Below are 9,588 nucleotides of genomic sequence, written 5' to 3'. Positions count from 1 at the left end.
TGACCTGGAAGGTCAGCCGATGACCTAGGACCTTAACCCTCGCCGGCACAGGGGGGTTGATGCAACCCCCCTAAGGTTTTTCGCGAATAACTCGCGTAAAAAGCGGCCGATCGCGATGAAACTTTCAGTACCCTCGCATTGATCAATTTTACACCTACCCTGAAAATTTCATCACCCTGACCCCAATGACCTTTGCCCTGTAACCTCTTTTCCGTGACCATGTTTGGCCGAAATCGCGATTCGGCGTATGTCGGCTCGCATTAGCCGCGTGTTTGCAAGCTTTTCGTGGTTTCGAACGTTCAAACATGTGATTTGATGTTGCTCCCATACATAAGGGTGGGTGTCAAGGTCACCTGAAGGTCAGGTCAGGTCATTGACCTTTGGTGACCTCGGGTGACCTCGGTTCACTTTTTCGAGTTTTTTCATGTTCTAGGCTAGTTTTTTAGCTGAATTCGAATTTAGCAGCCATTTGAACATTTACGAAGTAGTTTTGGTGCCTTCGTAACATGTTACGAAGCTCTCAGAGGCGGTTGACACGTAATACGAATACCCGTCACAACCCCTACCGGTTGACCTGACCTGACCTGACCCGACCTGGTCTAAATGCTTAAAACATCATCTCTGATCAAAACTAACACTATATTCGTGATCAGGACCCCGGAAAACCACATAGCAGCCACACTTTACGACTTTCTAACAGGTCCCGATTTTCCCGGATTTCGGGTCATTGACCTGACCTGGAAGGTCACCCGATGACCTAGGACCTTAAAATTGGGTATCATCGGCTTCCTCTCGTGACGGGGAACACGCTCGTTCTTTCCGTGAAGCTCTAGCTTGATCAGGGGCCAAACGCGAGGGGGGGTCGTGCCGCCGAAGGACGCAATGGCCTGTGCCGGCGAGGGTTAAAATTGGGTATCATCGGCTTCCTCTCGTCACGGGCAACACGCTTGCTTTTTTCCGCGAAGCTCTAGCTCGATCAGGAGCGAAACGGCAAGGGAGGTCCAACGCCCCCCCCCCCCCTCCTATACGTTCGCGGCTGGAAAAACACCAATACAGGGGATGGTTAAAGGCCGGCATCGGGTCTTCAGAATCCAGTGCGGGGCCCTCAGAGGCTAATATGGGCCTTTACAGGCCAGCATGGGGCCTCAGAGGTCAGTGTGGGACATTCAAAGACCGGCATTGTCCAGCAGGGTAGCGCACTACAAGGCCAAGGATGTATTACAAGTAGATTAAGGTCAATAAAAGCCGTATTTAGATCAAGAGGACGCGCCAAGAGTAAGCTGACCATGCCTCCTAAAAAGAGGCAGCGAGCATCACCTACCTATTCGATTTCTGGTTCAAGGAGCAATCATAGTAAGCTTAACTCTGCACATTTGCAGTCTTCTTAAAATTTTAAATGTATGTAGACTAGAGATGTCAATCGGATACCAACTTTTTGGTACCTATACCGATACCAAACCGATACCAACTTGGTATTTGGTATTTTGATCCTAATGTTGTTGGTATTTTGTTGGTATTACGAATCCGGCTAATGTATAAGAGGATACGAATTCGGTAAAAAGTTGGTATTTCCCTCATGTTCCCAAGTTGGTTTGGTTTCGGTATTTTTCATGGTTTTGGTTGACATTTGGTTTGGTATCGGTATCCTGATTTTCCGTTATTGACATCACTAATGTAGACAATAGGCATACCTTTAAGGTGAAATACACACGAAATACCATATCACACACGACAAACGTTAAACTACAAATGGCACAGTTGGTTGACTGTGAAAGTGACATAGGCCTTAAAGGGACTGTCCCACCTTTGCATTAGTTCTGAGTTGAGATAGCCAAGTTGGCGGCCAGGTTCAGAAACCACTATAATCCTGGTCGCAATATCCTCAGTTTCGTGGTGTTAAAGAAATTCGTTCCCTTCATTTGAAAAGTGGGCCTTCGCTAAGGCTCTATCTCTTAACTATTAACGGCCATTTGATGACGTCATCACTCAGCCGTTTCACGCGTTCGACCTGTTTTACGAATAAGTTGAAATCGGCGCCGGGGAAATCTTGTTACTTGTTATTGTATGAGCCGCGTCATATTTGAGAGCAAATACCTATATTTGCTGCCAAATTTCCTCCACATTGACATGAAGTAAATCCTTCATTACGTCACGGATCCGATCTAAATGACGTCACGATGAAATATAAAAGTCGCAATATCTCAAAAAGTATACAATGAAAACGCGTAAAAACTTGCAGAATTCGTCACAATATCATGAGTAACATTTCCGAATCCTAAATGGTACTTTTTTGAAGGTGGGATAGTCCCTTTAACCCGCCCCCCCCCAGTCGCAGGTGAAAATGGTTGCACCCCAACACAAGTGACTGGATCTGCCCTTGGGCAGGGGAGCGGCGAAAAATTTTGCCCACCCAGTGAAAAATCCTTAGAGGAGGCCCTGGGTTCCCCCCCCCCCCCCCCACCAGCACTCGACGGAAAGTTCATGCCACCAACACGGCGCGGGTTAATTGTTATGTTAGCTATCTCCTGTTGCTGTTGTAGCTGTGGAGTCAGCTCCTGTTGTAAGCTGTGGAATCGTGGACCTGATCTCGAAGGAACTGGGCCTAGCATTGCCATATAGCAAACGTAAAAATGTGTAATAGGTTGTGCAAAAAATAGCATCTCTTTTATGAAATATTTTCGAAACCCTCAACATCATCCCCATTAGTGCCGAGCTCCCAACGACGACCATAAAAACGTCCCCATCCCGTCAGCGTGGGTTTATCATAAGGATGCTAAGATTTAAGTTCCAATCCGAAGCTGAAATGATGGAAAGAAAATTTACATTTTACATACGAAACAGGCTGACACAACTAAATATTTCCTCTTTCACTCCCTCTCACTGATTTAACCATTACACTCTTTCTTATTTTACCCTCTCTGGTTTTCCTTTTCTGTCTCTTTTTTCTCCTCCCGTCCTTATCCCTTCCCTCTAGTCTTTCTTAGCTCTCTCTCTCTCTCTCTCTCTCTCTCTCTCTCTCTCTCTCTCTCTCTCTCTCTCTCTCTCTCTCTCTCTCTCTCTCTCTCTCTCTCTCTCTCTCTCTCTCTCTCTCTTTCTCTTTCTCTTTCTCTTTCTCTCTCCCTTTCTCTCTCTTTCTCTTTCTCTTTCTCTCTCTTTCTCTCTCTTTCTCTTTCTCTTTCTCTTTCTCTTTCTCTCTCTTTCTCTCTTTCTCTCTCTTTCTCTCTCTCTCTCTCTCTCTCTCTCTCTCTCTTTCTCTCTCTCTCTTTCTCTCTCTCTCTTTCTCTCTCTCTTTCTCTCTCTTTCTCTCTCTTTCTCTCTCTTTCTCTCTCTTTCTCTACTCTTTCTACTCTCTCTACTCTTTCTACTCACTCTACTCTTTCTACTCTCTCTGCTCTCTACTCTCTCTACTCTCTCTACTCTCTCTCTCTCTACTCTTTCTCTCCTCCCGTCCTTATCCCTTCCCTCCAGTCTTTCTTAGCTGTCTCTCTCTCTCTCTCTCTCTCTCTCTCTCTCTCTCTCTCTCTCTCTCTCTCTCTCTCTCTCTCTCTCTCTCTACTCTCTCTCTCTACCTCTCTCTCTCTCTACTCTCTACTCTCTCTTCCTCTCTACTCTCTCTCTCTCTCTCTCTCTCTCTCTCTCTCTCTCTCTCTCTCTCTCTTTCCTCACAATATTCTCGAGTGCCACAGCGTTGTACAGGTGATTCATAGCCGTGTGACCGAAAATAAATTAAAACTGCAGGAAATGCTTTCATGTTACATGCGATTGCCAAGTACCATATTAAACAGCCAAATCTGAGGCTTTGGTTCCATATTAAACAGCCAAATCTGAGGCTTTGATCCATGTATAGCATCAGTCACATACACTTTTCCTTTGACTCTCACACTCCTTTTAGACAAGATGTTCAAAATTGCCACCTCGGCGACGGATGCACTCCAGCACCAGAGCCTAAAGTTGCGATGGCGCGGACGCACCACATTCTTAAGGAAATGGAACCAAAGCAGCTTCCAATGGCATCCTTCAGCCGCAGAATATCCTGGGGACTCTCCTCATCGACCTCGGACTTTGCATAGCCACAGAGGAAGAATTCTACGACGTTGAGCTCCGGCGAGTGTGGCGCCCACCGGACCTCAGCGCTCTTTGAAATCAACTTTCCGGAGTTCGCTTACCAACTTGTTCTTGTGCAGGGTTTGGTGTTTCAAACAACGAACAGTTCGCGAACGTTCATGAACTGTTCGCGAACACGGTAAAGAGGGGTAGATAAGACCCCTCCTTAGCCATTTCACTCCTAATTGAGATAAAACCTTGCGGAAAAAACCAGCGTGTGCGTCTTTACGAACCACAGCGATTGGTATCCGATTTCAAGGTCTTACACCAACCGGTGACCCCTGAAGTCAGGTCAAATGTCATGAAGTAAGGGTTTGGTTTTTGGTAAATAACTTCACCAAAAATGGTAGCAGAGCCGCGATTGTGGCACCATCGTGATCTTCGTTGCCAGGCGCGTCGACTGATATACTTTTTGTTTTGATTAGGCCTTTTTAGGATGTTGACCTCAGGTCAAGGTCAGGTCAAAGCCACTCGGGTCACGAAGCTGCATGGAGTATGTCATGCTGCACATCATTCGATGTTGCAGTTCTTTCTGAGTCAATTGATGGCTCAACCGATTCGCTACCTCAATTTGATCGGAAGTTATTAGCGAAAAGCTCCTACTGCACCAAACAACCTTAGTGGCGTCTTATATGACGTCATGCAAGGTCTTAAATGCACAATTTAAGCCTCAGCGTTGCAAGAATAATTATAAATCACGATTCACGTACTTGAGATATCACTGGTGCATTTTTCACATGTAAAACATGCCTGCAGTCATGTCTGCACCGTATGATAACAATTGCTCGAAAGATATCAGAAAGGATGACTTGTTCATGAACATTCATGAACGTTCACGAACTGTTCGTGAACAGAGAATCGTTGGTGAACATGTGACTTTGAATGCCAAAATTGTCATTCGAAACGGGACTGAAACCATCGAAAGACGTTGAACCAATTTTTGTCAGGGGGCTCAGATCGCGTTATGTCGCCAAATGGCAGTGGTATGTCCTGTCCCTGAAAGTGCCGTTTCTGTCTCGAGATTTGACGGGGGTCATCTCTCAGTTGTGCTAATTTTCAGCTGCCCTTCTCACTGATGTGTTTGGTGTCATTGTCCTTTACATAATGCTTGCGAGCCATTTTATTGTTGTAGCCTATCGGTACTTGGCAGTGTTTTGCTGGTCACATAAGCAATGAGACTGAGCAGCGCCATCACACGAGACTGGACATGGGACGAGACTTTACTGCTACTTCGCACTTTGCTCGCTTCGCTCGCTTGATAATAAATTTATTTTATTTACCGGTAAAACCTGTACCGAATACCTGTACCTGCGCCTATACCTGATCCTAATCGAAAACCTGGTATTCTTGATATCTTGAATATATATAGATTGACAATTGTTGATAAGCGTTTAGGAAGGCCTTTAAATTAAATATTCATTTGCTTTAAATTAAGAATAAAGTTAAAATAAAGTTATCATTTTTCAATTTTAACTTTATTCTTAATTTAAAGCAAATGAATATTTAATTTAAAGGCCTTCCTAAACGCTTATCAACAATTCTTGATATCCACAGAGTTGAATTCCCGAGCTGGCTCTCATCGTTTTCACTCAGTTTGGCAAGCGAAGAAAATGAGCTTAGAGCGCGTGCTCTCTGCTCGGCGCCGGCCTCGGCCAGCCTGGGGCAGAGATGCACGCGCTGACGCCGCACCCGTGGTCCGATTGCGCCCATCTTTTGATACGATGGTCCGCCCCACCCAAAGTTTGTAGTCACCAAATTTCACGTCGATACGCGGCGCCGTGCCGGCGCAAGAAGACACATGAGGCTGACAGACGCAGAGACAACTTGAAATTTATTAAAGGTCCCACATAAAGGTTTATAACTACTTTCATAATAATCGTTCCAATCCTTGCAAAGATATGTGACTTGTGAGCGAAGCCATTTAAACACTCCTGATTTGGCATTTGAGAGAGATCCACGCGTCGGGACGGTTACCCGGATACATCAAAACAGTCATTCAGTTTTTAAAATGATAGGGCTATCTGATGCTCCAGACCTCTGGGCTCTGATGAATCGGCCAAGCGGTTGCCAAAATAACCGCAGGTTGTTTGAAAAGACAAACACTATTCGTTAGAATTGTGTTTTTCTATTGAAAAACAACCGGAGCGGTCGTTCTCCGGGCTATGTTTTGCAAGTCTGGCCGCGAATCAGTACAACTTGGTCGCAGCCTAGACGAATCGCTCAATCTACGTAAAAAGTTCAGGGTATGGGCTCTCGGGGGCGATCTACCTGATGGCATTAGTCGCTACTCGCTTAAAATCTCGTGGCACGTGGCACGTGCGATTCCATTTTTTCCATAGTAAGTCAATGGGGTTTTGGGGCACTTTTTGCGCGATCGCGAATAGCGGGGAAAACGAGCCAAGGAAGAGGTGGTTTTCTTCCCAGCATTTTATGGGAAACACGTTCCGGTACACGCCAGTGTGCGCCGTATACCCCTCAGAAGTTCGTAACGTGTCTTTGCTCGAGGTCAAAGTTGAACTTTTTTCGCTCCCCATGTTAAGTCAATGGGCGCTTTTGCAGAGACATTTTCATTCGTTCATTGTACAAAATTATATGATACGATTTTGTCCAAACTTTCAACACTTATTCAGAATAGGCCGTAGTACATGCCGTTATGCTTCGTTAAGCTGTCAGAATTCGTTTGTTCTTTTTAAGCTCGTTTAAAGATGAAAAATTTTAACATGCAAAGTCGATGGGAGCGTCTTTGATGCTTAATAGCTTTTTACGTGAAAGACATATTTAAGTGAAAAGTTGATAGGTTATACAACTTTTGATGCTCTTTCCAGTGATATATAGCACATTATTGCACGTTGTGCCGTTTTTCGAGAAATTTAGTAAAAAAGCACGACATTACCGAGATTTGAGCTCACACCTATATATGGCCTAGGCGACAGTATACGAACAGGTGACAGGGATACCTCCCATAGAAGGATGCGATTAAATGCTAAATATTAGCGGCCGGCCGCCGTGGGGACGCTTTTGTACGACTTCTATCTCCGCAACCAGTGGACCGATACACTTGCGGTTTTGTGTGTGGGGTAGCTTATACCCTTCTTACAAGTATTTTACTATGGACGATGCATGCGGGTGACCCCTACTGCACGTGACACGTGTAAAACGGAGAGGTGTCACTTTTGTTGTAATGACAGTACGACGGCAATTCCTGACGAGATTCTGCTGAAACTACACAAGGATGTAGGCACCTGCCGGACCATGCCTTTCCATGTGCTACGGTTGGGGTGCAGCTGCACGTGCGCACGTGCAGGGTGACGCTTCCAGATCTCGAGAACGGCCGGGCCGATTGTGCTTAGATTTGGCACACCGCTAGAGACCGCGCAGTAGGGTGCCCTGCACAAGTCAGTTGGGCTCCGCATCCTTGGGCATGATCCTTGGCCTGGATGTAGGCACCCGCAGCGCAATGCATTTCCATGTGTCACGGTTGGGGTGCAGCTGCACGTGCACACGTGTAGGGTGACGCTTCCAGATCTCGAGAACGGCCGGGCCGATTGTGACCAAAGTTGGCAAACCGCCAGGGATCGGCGAGTAGGGTGCAGTGCACAAATCAGATGGGTCCCAGTTTGCACGTGCGCACGTGCAGGCTGACGCTTCCAGATCTCAAGAACGGCTGGGCCGACTGTGCTCAAATTTGGCATACCGCTAGAGACTGGCTAGTAGGGTGCCGTGCACAAGTCAGTTAGTATGTATTTTCATATGCCACGGTTGGGGTGCAGCTGCACGTGCGCACGTCCAGGGGTCGCTTCCAGATCTTGAAATTGACTGGGCCGATTGAACTCAAATTTGGTACATCGCTAGAAACCGGCGAATGGGACGCCGTGCACAAGTCGATTGGGACCCACGTTGCACGTGCGCACATGCAGTGTGACGCTTCCGGATCTCGAAAATGGCCTTGCCGATTGCACTCAAATTTGGCACACCGCTAGAGTAACCGCAGGTTGTTTGAAAAGACAAACACTATTCGTTAGAATTGTGTTTTTCTATTGAAAAACAACCGGAGTAACCGCAGGTTGTTTGAAAAGACAAACACTATTCGTTAGAATTGTGTTTTTCTATTGAAAAACACCGGAGCGGTCGTTGTCCGGGCTATGTTTTGCAAGTCTGGCCGCGAATTGGGGCAACTTGAGCGGGGCCTAAACGAATCGCTCAATCTTCGTAAAAAGTTCAGGGTATGGGCTCCCGGAGGCGATCTACCTGATGGCACCGGTCGCTACTCGCTAAGAAGTCTTTTGCGCGTGGCACGTGCGATTCCATTTTCCCCATGTTAAGTGAACGGGGTTTTGGACACTTTTTGCGCGATCGCTAATAGCGGGGGAAACGAGCCAAGAAGGAGGTGGTTTTCTTCCCAGCATTTTATGGCAAACACGTTTGGGTACACGCCCGTGTGCGCTGTATACCCGCCAGAATCTCGTGGCACGTGGCACGTGCGATTCCATTTTCCCCATGTTAAGTGAACGGGGTTTTGGACACTTTTTGCGCGATCGCCAATGGCGGGAAAACGAGCCAAGGAAGAGGTGGTTTTCTTCCCAGCATTTTATGGCAAACACGTTTGGGTACACGCCAGTGTGCGCTGTATACCCCTCAGAATCTCGGAACGTGTCTTTGCACGAGATCAAAGTTGGAATTTTGCTATGTCCCATGTTAAGTCAATGGACGGCGATGCCGAGACTTTGCAGAGACATTTTCATTCGTTCATTGTACAAAATTTTAGAGATAGAATTTGCCCAAACTCTTATAGCTTGTAAAGGAAAGAGCGTAGTACATGCTGGTATGCTTCGTTAAGCTGGCAGAAATCGTTTTTTCTAATATAACCGCAGGTTGTTTGAAAAGACAAACACTATTCGTTAGAATTGTGTTTTTCTATTGAAAAACAACCGGAGCGGTCCTTCTCCGGGCTATGTTTTGCAAGTCTGGCAGCGAATTGGGGCAACTTGAGCGGGGCCTAGACGAAACGCTCAATTTCCGTAAAAAGTTCAGGGTATGGGCTCCCGCAGGCGATCTACCTGATGGCATCGGTCGCTACTCGCTTAAAACCTCGTGGCACGTGGCACGTGCGATTCCATTTTCCCCATGTTAAGTCAACGGGGTTTTGGACACTTTTTGCGCGATCGCCAATGGCGGGAAAACGAGCCAAGGAAGAGGTGGTTTTCTTCCCAGCATTTTATGGCAAACACGATTGGGTACACGCTAGTGTGCGCCGTATACCCCTCAGAACTTCGTAACGTGTCTTTGCACGAGGTCAAAGTTGAACTTTTTTCGCTCCCCATGTTAAGTCAATGGGCGTTTTGCAGAGGCTTTTTCATTCGCTCATTGTACAAAATTATATGATACGATTTTGTTTAAACTTTCAGGACTTGTTGAGAAAAGACCATAGAATATGTTGTTATGCTTCGTTAAGCTGTCAGAATTCGTTTGTTCTTTTTAAGCTCG

The sequence above is a fragment of the Amphibalanus amphitrite genome, unplaced genomic scaffold, assembly GCF_019059575.1.
Source record: "Amphibalanus amphitrite isolate SeventyFive unplaced genomic scaffold, NRLGWU_Aamphi_draft 001175F_arrow, whole genome shotgun sequence".
Taxonomy (NCBI): Eukaryota; Metazoa; Arthropoda; class Thecostraca; order Balanomorpha; family Balanidae; genus Amphibalanus; species Amphibalanus amphitrite.
Note: the sequence above shows the minus strand (reverse complement) of the source record.